Source organism: Ananas comosus, unplaced genomic scaffold, assembly GCF_001540865.1.
Source record: "Ananas comosus cultivar F153 unplaced genomic scaffold, ASM154086v1, whole genome shotgun sequence".
Classification (NCBI taxonomy): domain Eukaryota; kingdom Viridiplantae; phylum Streptophyta; class Magnoliopsida; order Poales; family Bromeliaceae; genus Ananas; species Ananas comosus.
The window spans coordinates 1-13,435 of record NW_017891299.1 but is presented as its reverse complement, the minus strand read 5'-3'; the positions used below and the strand labels follow the sequence as shown (position 1 = coordinate 13,435).

At 37.0% G+C, this 13,435-nt stretch overlaps 1 long non-coding RNA gene across 1 annotated transcript; it reads right to left on the bottom strand.

Annotated features, from left to right (window-relative positions):
- Nucleotides 1-825: 825 nt before the first annotated feature.
- On the bottom strand, nt 826-2,220 carry LOC109704819. Its single transcript, XR_002214491.1, has 2 exons — nt 1,360-2,220; nt 826-1,252 (listed from the first exon to the last, which is right to left on the bottom strand). It is a non-coding gene; the product is annotated as an uncharacterized LOC109704819 (long non-coding RNA).
- Between the last annotated feature and the right edge of the window lie 11,215 nt (nt 2,221-13,435).

Genomic DNA, 13,435 nt, shown 5'->3' with positions numbered 1-13,435 from the left:
TTAAGTGAATCAATGAGTTCAAATGAAGCAATGACTTCTTAATTAGTTCAAATGATAAAATGCGTTCAAATTAAAGGAAAAAATTATAATTTACTCACTGCTCACTTCGTATGGGGTGTACGCGCGGATAGGGCTAAGCATCGCAGCTTTACAACTCCAGCCGAAAATGGAGGAAGAGACCGTGAGGATAGCCGCATGACATGAGTTCACTGAAAAATAAGAGAAGGATGGAAGAAGAGAGAGAAAGAGAAAAGAGGAGGGAGCGGGCGGAGGATGCAACTACTAACCCTCGCTCTCTTTCTCTATCTCTCGCACAGCTTGCTCTCTCTCTCTCTCTCTCTCTGCCCTAGAAGCAAAGAGAGAGTGTGAGGAAAAAAAAAAAGGGAGTGAACTTAACATTTTTTTCTTTTTTTCTAAATCAAATTAATTTCAGCCGTTGGATCTAATAGTTGTATGATCTACCACCCACATCGGGTTGTACCAGTAGCATAGCTCAAATACTATTTTGACAAGGCTATAGAGCAAAAGACAAACTCTACGAAACCAAGGATCCCTATCTGTCAGATCATCACTAAGCATTGTAGGCAGTCTAGTGCTACCAAGGAACGCACAAGCAGCCGTATCAAAGAATGCAGTTGATACGATTGAGTACGCCAGCACAAATATCCAATAAAATCAGCAGACTGCACCGTCCAGTCAAACAAATTGATGAAGCAATCAACCAGTAGATCAAGCAAGTGATTAGCCAGCACAGTCAGACGTCCCAATGCAGTAACACACGATCGTCTATGAACCCATGAGCTGTTAATTGCTGCTATTTGCCGCTGAGATCAAGCCACAGGTGTACATTTGCACAAAGTCCGTATAAATACATTTACGTTCATATAGATTTGTTGGTACTTCATTGTAAGATTACTAGACTGTAGCACATCGATGTGGTTTATCACATGCAGTCCCAGAATACAAAAGAATTATGGAAGCACTAAGAAAAAAAGAAAAGAAAAGAAAAGAAAAAAGAATAGTTTCTTATTCCAGCAATTAGCACGCTAGATAAATTAGAAACGAACAGCTAGCAGCTTTTATTCACAAAATTAATGCACTGTTTAGCAACAAAGCTACTAATTTTGGGCTTGTATGATATATACAGACACATACTTTATTTACAGGCCCAGAGCTTCCAAGTTACCATAATAAAGGCGTGAACGATGTCCGTTGTATTATTAATCAGCATGATGCCCCTTATCAACCATTACTGGAAATGAAAGGTAAAATTTAGTGGAAGAAATCAAGAAGCAACAGTGTGCATGGTAGCTACAATGTGCATGGGATAATCCATGAAAACAAACTTAAAAGACTCACCTCAGGGTAGCAATCATGACGAATGATTTCCTGTTTGTGTGGATTAACAATTACTGAACATGATATTCTTCCCTGAAATTAAGAAAAAAACACAGCCAGTACTAAGGAATGTACATAAGTCAATTACTCCACGTGTTTGCATTCATGCAATGAATTTTATCAACAATAAGATACAGGTATAAAATGTCCCTGATGGAATGACGATTACTCCACGTGTTTGCATTCATGCAATGAATTTTATCAACAATAAGATACAGGTATAAAATGTCCCTGATGGAATGACGATACCACATGGAAGATATCTACCATTAAGTATCTGCAACAGTGTAATAGGGCTTGGGTGTGATGACTCAAAATGGGAACACAAAGATGTCTTCTTACAAGATCAGGAAGATCAGTGACAGCAGGAAGAGTCTGCATTAAATAAAAATAACACCAGGCATTTGACACCAGGCATTTGAATTTGCACTAGTTTGAACCTGCCAAAAGCAGTTCTCTCGGCCTTAACTGAATGCAATGGGAATGCAAGCTCTATAGTGAAAAACTTTACGAGGCGTTTGGTTCAATCTGTCATGGTGAGAATACGCAAAGAATTTCAATATTCGCACATTTGGTTCGTAATTTCAGGAAGATGTAAGGCAATGCTATAATACAAAAGTAATACACTATACCCCAAAAAGGACCCTATCGAATTTTCTAAAAGGTTCCAGTTATCTTGAATTAGTGATTCATGTTTCCCCTCGTACTCCTTGAAACAAAATTTTAGGTGTCCTTTTACCAATTGAATTCAATTTGAAAATAAAAACTATACTTAAATTTTTAAAATAGAAATCATAATTCAAAGTATGAAACTTTGAATAGTAAATTAAAAATTTAAATATTAAAAGAATTGACGATTTTAAAATATAATACTATTTTCACAATTCGAATCCAATTGGAAAAAACAGAAAAATTTATTCCCACTCATCAAATCTTTTAGGCAGATTGCACACAAGATAAAATCATAAAACTATTTTTTAAAACTCTATTAGAATTACAACCGGTGTAGGATTTCTAATTATCAAATTGCCTAGCCAGATTGTTGAACTCTCTTTTACAGACAAAATTAATTTGGCTATAAATAATTATCATCTCTCTCTTTTTTGTAGTTCTGCTCCAAATAGTAATCAACTAGAAGGCTAGATAGCATAATTAAAGAGCGTACGTTTCTCTTTTCTTTTAAAAAAGTCTCCTCCAAATAATTATGAAGCCCTTTTTACATATTTGTTTGTATTACAAAGTAAAAGTTAAATCATCTTTCTTTAGCTACATATGAAAGAAACTTGTTACTCTATTTTTTCTCCTTTTAAATCAATATGTACGCTTCTTCTCACGTAATTAAATTCAATTGTATTTATATTGCAAACAAAGAAAAGAAAAGAAAAAAAAAAAAAAACCTATTCTTAGGAATCATCTTTCTTCAGCAGAATAAAATGTGAGATATTTACTTCCTCCGATTTCTTCGCTTTTAAATCAATTATCCTGTATACTATACTGGCAATAAATTATAATTTTTTCTACTTTAAAAACATTTGTTGGTTCATAAAGAATAGTTAGTGTCCTAGACATTTCTTATAGGGTTAATTTCATACAGGTCTCTTCAAACGTAGTGAATTGCAAATAAATCTCTATAAAGTTTAACTTTCATATGTCGTCCCTACAAAAGTCCTAATGTTTTCAAATATATCCCTGCCGTTAGAATCTGTTAAAAAACATAGTTAACCATAGGTTAAATACTTAACCCTGATTAGTACATTTTTGCCCCTCTTATATTATACTACTGTGATTTTCGGAGGAACATATTTGTGATGCCAAAAATTGACATATCACTTAAAATATAAATAGTTCTATAAAGATAACAAACAAGAGGAACATATTTGAAAGCATTAAAACTTTTGTAGAGACAACATGTGAAAGTTAAACTTTGTAGGAATATATTTATAATTCACTATTTTTTTAGGGGCCTGTATGCATTTAACCCATTTTTATAATCGGTGTGTGTTTGTGTGTGTGTGTGTATATATATATATAAAGAGAGAGAGAGAGAGAGAGAGAGAGAGAGAGAGAGAGTTCGGCTGGTATGCTATCGATAGCATGGAGGCCTCCGTGCTATCAAGTTGTTTTTAATGATACGGCTTCCAAATTGACGATCGGCTCCGTTAGACTTAATCTACACTATTGAAATTATTTGGAAACTAAATTTTATAATTTTTCGACATCATTTACTTATCAAATGAGTAGTCTAAAAATGAACGGCTGAAAATAAAAATCTCATAAAAATAATGATAAAAGTTGATCTTACGTTAAAAAGTGAAAAATTTTCTATAAAAATTTTATTATATTTGGATTATTTCACACCGTTAAATTTACAAATGCATCATATCAACCATTAGAATTGTCAATTTTGAAACCTTTTGATCACTAACTAAATAATGTCGAAAAATTATGAAATTTAGTTTCCAAATACTTTTAAAAGTGTAGATCAAGTTTGACGGAGCCCATCGTAGATTTGAAAGTCGCATCATTGAAAACAACTTAGTAGTACGAAGACCTCTGTGCTACGGATAGTATAGTAGCCTAGCTCTCTCTCTTTCTATATATATAGTAGGTCTTGTGTGCTATTAGGAGCACGGAGGCTTCCGTGCTTCTAAGCTATTTTCGATGATGAAACTTTTGAATTGACGATGGGCTCCGTTAGACTTGATGTAGCGTATTTAAAGTGTTTAGAAAATAAATTTTGCAATTTTTCGATATCATTTACCTAGCGGTGATATAGCACTAAAATTTTTTATCAGAGATATTGATCTTGCTATAGATAGTATAAAGAAAATATTGTTGATTTTGAATCCTTTCAATCACTAGGTAAATGATATCAAAAATCAACAAATTTATTTTTTAGATTAGTTCAAATACGCTAGATCAAGTCTAACGGAGCCGATCATCGATTCGGAAGTTCTATCATCGAAAATGGCTTAGGTGCACAGAGGCCTCCGTGCTCCTAATAGCACACAAGACATACTATATATATATATATAGTAGGGCTACTACTATACTCATAATATAGAGCCCTTCGTACTCATAAGTTGTTTTCGATATTGGGGTTTTTGAATCGACGATCCACACCGTTAAATATGATCTAGAGTATTTGAAACTTCTAGAAAATAAATTTCATAATTTTTCGAAATCATTATAAAGTCCATCAAGCCGGTATAAAATGAACGGTTAAAATCGAACGACATCCTCAAAATTGATGATCGGATCCTTCAATTTAAGATCAAAGTTATTGAACTTTATTTAGGTAGTGAATATAATTTTCTATAAAAAATTCAACCTATTCCGATTCTTTTTCACCATTAAACTAGCAAATATCTAATACCGGCCATTAAAAATTCTCAATTTGTGAGCTTTTGATCGTACGGTAAATGATATCAAAAAATTATGAAATTTGATTTCTAGAAGTTTTAAATGCTCTAGATACTATTTAACGGCATGGATTGTCGATTTGGAAGCTCTATCATCGAAAACAACTTATGAGTACGAAGGCGATCGTATTCATAAGAGTATAGTAGCCGGACTCTATACATATATATATATATATATATATATATATATATATATGAGTCGGCTGCTATACTATCGATAGGACTAAGCTTTTGATACTATCGAGTTTTCTGCCATTAGATCTACCCTCTGATCATTCTCACCCGTTAGATCATACTATTCAACTAAGTTGAAAGTTAGTATAGTAGCCCAGCTCCCTCTCTCTCTCTCTCTCTCTATATCTTTTGATACTATCGAGTTTTCTGCCATTAGATCTACCCTCTGATCATTCTCACCCGTTAGATCATACTATTCAACTAAGTTGAAAGTTAGTATAGTAGCCCAGCTCCCTCTCTCTCTCTCTCTCTCTCTCTCTCTCTCTCTCTCTCTCTATATATATATATATATATATATATATACATATAGTAGGTCTTGTGTACTATTAGGAGCACGGAGGCTTCCGTGCTTTTAAGCTATTTTCGATGATGAAGCTTTTGAATTGACGATGAGCTCCGTTAGACTTGATCTAGCATATTTAAAGTGTTTAGAAAATAAATTTTGCAATATTTCGATATCATTCACCTAACGGTGATATAGCACTAAAATTTTTTATCAGAGATATTGATCTTACTATAGATAGTATAAAGAAAATATTGTTGATTTTGAATCCTTTCAATCACTAGGTAAATGATATCGAAAAACAACAAATTTATTTTTTATATTAGTTCAAATACGCTAGAACAAGTCTAACGGAGCCGATCATCGATTCGGAAGTTCCATAATCGAAAATGGCTTAGGTGCACAGAGACCTCCATGCTCCTAATAGCACACAAGACATACTATATATATATATATATATATATATATATATATATGAGTCGACTGCTATACTATCGATAGTACCAAGCATTTGATACTATCGAGTTTTCTGCCATTAGATCTACCCTCTGATCATTCTCACCCGTTAGATCAGACTATTCAACCAAGTTGAAAGTTAGTATAGTAGCCCAGCTCTCTCTCTCTCTCTCTCTCTCTATATATATATATATATATATAGTAGGTCTTGTGTGCTATTAGGAACATGGAGGCTTCCATGCTTTTAAGCTATTTTCGATGATGAAGCTTTTGAATTGACGATGAGCTCCGTTAGACTTGATCTAGCGTATTTAAAGTATTTAGAAAATAAATTTTGCAATTTTTCGATATCATTTACCTAGCGGTGATATAGCACTAAAATTTTTTATCAGAGATATTGATCTTGCTATATAGATAGTATAAAGAAAATATTGTTGATTTCGAATCCTTTCAATCACTAGGTAAATAATATCGAAAAACAACAAATTTATTTTTTAGATTAGTTCAAATACGCTAGATCAAGTCTAACGGAGCCGATTATCGATTCGGAAGTTCCATCATCAAAAATGGCTTAGGTGCACAAAGGTCTCCGTGCTCCTAATAGCACTAAAGACATATTATATATATATATATATATATATATATATATATATATAGAGTTCGGCTGGGATACTATCGATAGCACGAAGCATTTGGTGCTATCAAGTTTTCTGTCGTTAGATTTACCTCTTTTATTATTTTCATCCATTCGATTATACTATTCAACCAACCACCCACTCAACCCTAGGGGGCCCGCATCATCCTAACCGCACATCTTTTAATCCAAGGGCAGAAAACTTAATAGCACCAAGTCATTGGTGCTATTAATAGTATTTCAGCCTAGTTCTATATATATATATATATATATATATATATATATATATTTTAAGGAAGTGAATTCTCGAAATCCGAGAGTTAGACTTCGCTTAGAATCGACTTGTTGTCGACTTGGTGTGATTCGGAAAGGCCGAAGTCATCAAAAATGCATAAAGTGCATTGAGGAGGACCCGCGGGAGCAAGCTGTGCGAAATGTGCACAAATTGCAGATTTTGTGCTCTCGGGGACCGATCCCTCTGGGAGGGGACCGCTTCCCGTAAGCATGTGGAGGTTGAGCTGATGCTCAACATGCCCAAATTGCTCTCGGGGACCGGTCCTCCTTAAGAGGGACCGGTCCCCGTACGGGTGCAAAGTTGAGCTGAAGCTCACCTGGGAAAAATTTGCTGACGGGGACCGGTCCTCCCTTAGAGGGACCGGTCCCTGTAGCCCGAAGTGCCCAAAAATGGGTTGTCACATACTTGTAAAGTTGAGGGGCTAAAATGCATATATGCATAAGTTGGGCTATATGAGAAGCTTTGATCTCTCTCTCTTCTCATTTTCTCCCAACAAGGAACCCTAATAGCTCCCTCTCTCTCTAAGCTCTTGCTCTCTCTCTCTCTCTTTCCCTAAGGTTGAAGGAGAAGGAGTAGAAGGAGAAGAAGGTCAAGAAGAGGATCATCACCTTCTTCATCTTCTTCCTCTTGTTTGGAGAAGCTTTTGGAGGTAAGCTTCTAACACTCCAATGGTATCTCCCTAGGGTTTTGATAGAATGCTCTAGAATTGGTTTTGGTTAAACCCTATGATGCTAGTGATGTCTTAATTGCATGAATCTAGGGTTTAATTGGAGTCGATTGCGTTATTTGCAATCTAGGGCTCCGAAATGGGTTTTTGAGAAATTAAGGGTTTTGACCTAAATTAGTTGGTCGTAAACCTAATTGCTAGGTATCTAAACGCATCGGCGAAGACGGTTTGACGATTCGTCGAGTTGGTAGAGAGTTCCTGGCAAAAGGGGGCGGTCGTAGCCTTCGTTTCTATTCGGAGAGCCGAAGCGACGTTCCAAGAGATTGCCGAGTCCCGTTCTTCGAGTTGTAGCATCGCCAACAGGTGGGTAGTGACCATCCCGAAGCAGTTGAACTGCTCCTTATGTCTAAGTTATTGTTGTCGATTATATTTGCATATTGAGCATGATGCATTATAGGGTATTTAGTGTTATTACATATTCTTGCATGCTAGTGTAAGTATAGTGCTATTGGTTTGGATACTTGAACCTAGTATGCATGAGATCAGGACACGATGATGCGAAACCCTATAATGAGATGATAATTGATGAATATGCTTATGTAAATGAAACCTAGTAAGGTATAAACTAGTGTATTGGGAATATGTAATGAGAACGAGTGGCATCTAGTTAATATTGAACACATGAATGAGTGGCATATGAGTACCTTAGTGTAGTTGAAACACTAAACCAATGAGTATAGTAGTACATTGATTCCATGATGATGCCATCCCTAGTTGGTAGGGTATCCCCGGTTCACAAGGATCGGATCGTGCTTACATAGCCTGTCTGCGCTTGTAGTGGTCGCTCCAAACAAGCTGTGCACTCCGGAGTTTTGTCACTCCAGGGGCAGTCGGTGAGCTGCCCGGACAGTAGCTAGCTGTCTGCAGGCGGTCTCGGGGGTAGCGAGTGATCAAAATCTCCTCCCCTACGAGACTTGCAAATGTGAGATTGAGAGCGAGCCTTCGGGTTAGCCGAGAAATTGGGTGATCTATGAGTAGCTTTATTGTTGAACATAGTAGCATGGTAGCTAGCCTTTACTATGAGTTGCATGCATTCATTATATTACATTAAGGCATGATAGGGCACTTTCGCTTCTACTTATTGTTATCGCTTTTAAGCTTATCTATCTATCTGTTATCTATCTATGCCTGCTTAGACCTAGTGGGGAGATCGGCGGAGTTGGCGGCCGAACCCACTGGGAACTATTCGTAGTTCTCACCCCACTTTGTTGCAAGACCAAGTTCAAGTACACCCGGCGAAGATCGTAGTAAGGGCTTAGCGCCCTAGAGATTGTAGTTACCTTCCTATTTGCATTAGTAGTCACCCTTTTGTATTGAGAGTAGATGATGTATAGGTGTGAGAGATTTTGGATGATGTAAACTTTATGTTTATATTTTTTTGGAAGTTTAAATGTAATCGAACGTATTAAAACTGAATGTTGTAATAGATAAGTGTCTCTCTTTTATTTCACTTATATGTACTTTACTCGTGATGCTTGCTCTCGATTGTTTAGGACTGGTTGTGCTCTCGTTGTTGTTGTATGATCATGTATGTATTCAAGTGATTTCCTGGGAACTTGTTTGTACATGACCTCGTTGTTAGCCTTGGGCGGACAGGGGAGGTCCTGTCCGTTCGGCGTCTGTTCGACGCGCCCGAACAGGACCAAATTGGTAGCGAGTCTCGGGACGTTACATATATAGAGAGAGAGAGAGTAGGGCTACTATACTCTTATGAGTATAGAGCCCTTCGTACTCATAAGTTGTTTTCGATATTGGGGTTTTTGAATCGACGATCCACACCGTTAAACATAATCTAGAGTATTTGAAACTTCTAGAAAATAAATTTCATAATTTTTCGAAATATTTTATAAAGTCCATCAAGCCGGTATAAAATGAACGGTTAAAATAGAACGACATCCTAAAAATGGATGATCGGATCCTTCAATTTAAGATCAGAGTTATTGATCTTTATTTAGGTAGTGAATATAATTTTCTATCAAAAACTCAACCAATTCCGATTCTTTTTCACCGTTAAACTAGCAAATATCTCATACCGGCCATTAAAAATTGTCACTTTTGTGAGCTTTTGATCGTAAGGTAAATGATATCGAAAAGTTATGAAATTTGATTTCTAGAAGTTTTAAATGCTCTAGATAATGTTTAACGGCATCGATCATCGATTCGGAAGCTCTATCATCGAAAACAACTTATGAGTACGAAAGCGATCGTACTCATAAGAGTATAGTAGCCGGACTTTATATATATATATATATATATATATATATAAGTCGGCTACTATACTATCGATAGTACCAAGCATTTGATACTATCGAGTTTTCTGCCATTAGATCTACCCTCTGATCATTCTCACCCGTTAGATCAAACTATTCAACCAAGTTGAAAGTTAGCATAGTAGCCCAGCTCTCTCTCTCTATATATATGTATATATAGTAGGTCTTGTGTGCTATTAGGAGCACGGAGGCTTCCTTGCTTTTAAGCTATTTTCGATGATGAAGCTTTTGAATTGATGATGAGCTCCGTTAAACTTGATCTAGCGTGTTTAAAGTGTTTAGAAAATAAATTTTGCAATGTTTCGATATCATTTACCTAGCGGTGATATAGCACTAAAATTTTTTATCAGAAATACTGATCTTGCTATAGATAGTATAAAGAAAATATTGTTGATTTTGAATCCTTTCAAAAACAACAAATTTATTTTTTAGATAGTTCAAATACGCTAAATCAAGTCTAACGGAGCCGATCATCGATTCAGAAGTTCCATCATCGAAAATGGCTTAGGGTGTGTTTGGTTACCCTGAAAAAAAATTTTCAGGCTTGAAAATTGTTTTACTAGCATTTGGTTTGATGTAAAAAAATTGTCGGAAAAATTATTTTACAGTTTCTAAGAAATTCGTTTTTCGCAGCGACTCGACGGAAAACGAAAACTCACCATGAAAAATAGCGGCTCAGGATCGGGGTCCACAAGCTCATGTAAGAGCTCGTGGACCATGTGAGTGGTCCATACTCACCTACTCTCTCTCTCTCTCTCTCTCTCACTATATATATATATATATATATATAGAACTAGGCTAATATACTATTAATAGCACCAAGTCATTGGTGCTACCAAGTTTTTGGCCATTGGATTAAGAGATGTGCGGTAAGGATAATGTGGGCCCCCTAGGGTTGAGTGGGTGGTTGGTTGAATAGTATAATCTAACGGATGAAAATGATCAAAAGGGTAGATCTAACGGCGGAAAACTTGGTAGCACCAAGTGTTTCGTGCTATTAATAGCATAGTAGCCGGACTCCATATATATAGAGTTGGACTGGGCTACTATTAGTAGCAAAATCGCATTGTTGCTACCAGCTTTTTAGCCTTTGAATCAACTCTTTTCATTATTTCTAACCATGGGATTAAATACTATAACCCAGTGGGGACCACTCAACCCTAGGGGGACCACTCAACTTTAACCGACTAATATCATCCTGACCCTCTAATTTTTCATCCAAAGGTTAAAAACTTGATAGTAAAAGGAGCGTTTTACTATTAATAGTATTCCAGCCTAATTCATATATATATATATATATATATATATATAGATAGCACCAAGCACTTGGTGCTACCGAGTTTTCTTTGACTATTTTTACCCGTTAGATTATACAATTCAACCAATAATTTACTCAACCTTAGAGGGCCCACATCATCTTAACCGTACATTTCTTCATCCAAGGGTCGAAAACCTAATAGCACCAATAACTTGGTGCTATTGATAGCATTTCAGCCTAGTTATATATATATATATATAGAGAGAGAGAGAGAGAGAGAGAGAGAGTAGGGCTACTGTGCTATTAGGAGCACAGCAGCCCTTGTGCTACTAAGTTTTTAACCGCCCATCAAATTTGATGGGTGGTTAGGGTGAAAGGGAGAAGAGAAATTGAAGAGAAATTGGGTTTCTCAATTTCTCTTCTCTTTGATTTTCTCTCTAATTTCTTTTCTTCCTTTCACCCTAACCACCCATCAAATTTGATGGACGGTTAAAAACTTAGGAGCACAAGGGCTACTGTGCTCCTAATAGTATAGTAGCCCTACTCTATATATATATATATATATATATAGAGAGAGAGAGAGAGAGAGAGAGAGAGAGAGTAAAGGAGGGTTTTGGGGTGACACGTGTCACCCTTTGGTACCCCAAATCCTCGTTTAATTAAGTAGAAGAATAAAAATAGATATAATGCTTAAATAAAGATATATGTAAATCTAATATAATTAAGAATATTACTCTTTAAATTTAAATTAATTTAGCTTTAATGAATTAAAATATTTTTTCTAATTCAACTAGAATTAAACTACAAATTTAACTGAATTAAAATATTTACGAAAAACTCACGCCTCTCTCTCTCTCTCCGTCTTCCCCTTCCCCATTATCTTCATCATCTCTGGTGACGGCGATAAGCCACTTAGCCGCGTGGCACGGTCCGGTTCTCCTTCGCGCACGAGCGGGGCAGGAGCCCTCGCCTCCCGCGCATGTGCGAGTGGGCTCACTATGTAAGGACTGAGATTTTGGCAGTGTAGCTAAACTCTCTGTTGACGATATTTTTGTGTGTAATTTAATTATAAAAGCACTCGTCAAGCTTCGGGAGAAAACGAGTTAGAACGGAGATTTTACGCGATCTTCAGTTTTCACTTAAAGTGAATAATAACTCGGTTTTCTGGAGAGGCCAATGCTTAGAGTTGACTTCTGGCGCGTATCGGACTCCGTTCATAGCTGTCCGTTCATGGCGAACCAAAATCGTAGGTTTGTTGTCTCTATTGTGCTGATCGCACTGGCACGATCCGTTCCTAAATCTGACGGGCGGATCTGCGGATATTGCGCGTTGATCAAGGAGGGGTCGTAGTTGGCAAAAGAGTTTTTTGCGAAAAGTGCGATATTTTATGTACCGTTTTGCGTGAAACTGGATGTGAGGGTGTATTCGCGCGTTTTACACGCGCTGTGAAAGACTCAGTATTAAATACTGAGGTTTGGTGGGCTGACTCGCAACTTTGCACCTTGTATATATATTTAGCCACCTAGGGTTTTTGCACCATCTAACCCTAACCTAGCCCTATCCACACCCCCCAGCTACCTTCTGTCACGCCCCGAGCTCCGCCTATTTGGTCGGATTCGGGCCACGTCAATAGACGCCGAACGGACAGCACCTCCCCTGTCCGCCCAAGGCTCCAACAACAAGTATAATTAAGCAATCAAACAATGAGATTTGCAATTATACAAGGCTTGCACGAGGGCAAGCAACAACTACACAAGTGAAAGTAGTCTATCTATTATATTCATACATTGTAACTTGATCACTTTCAATAAAATACAAAGCTTGTACATTTACTTACATCATTCAACCATTTTACATAATCATCTCTCAAATGAATTAATTACATTTCCTATACATTTTACATTCATCGACATAATAGATGAAATATACATAGGGTGGCTCTAAACACATCGGTAGTCCGCTACCTAGAGCACGATAACTATGCCACGAGCCATGATCGCCCCGCTCGCGCTAGAACCTGCATGGTTAGTGGGATGAGAACTACAACAAAGTTTCCAGTGGATTCGGCTGCCGACCTCACCGACTTACCCACTAGGTCTATTCAAGCATAACTATTTCAAGAAAGAAAATAGCAAACCAACTAATGCGACTCATACAATGCCTGCAAGAAAACTGGTCAATAAACAGATAATCATATGTATGATAAATATGCATGCATGTTTTTCCACATTCACTTTGGCCTTTACCGAATCATTCCGGTTAACCCTGTTAACCCAAATAACTCACAACCCAAAATCCCTTAATAACGGGGGACTCGAACCACCCTAGGGACCGTCTTCTGGAGGGACTTTACCTCGCCGAGTAGTGACCAACTCCGGAGCGCACCGCTCGAAGGGGAACTACCTCCCTCAAGCCAAGACTCAATGTGAGTATCGATCCAATCCTCCACTTGAGGACG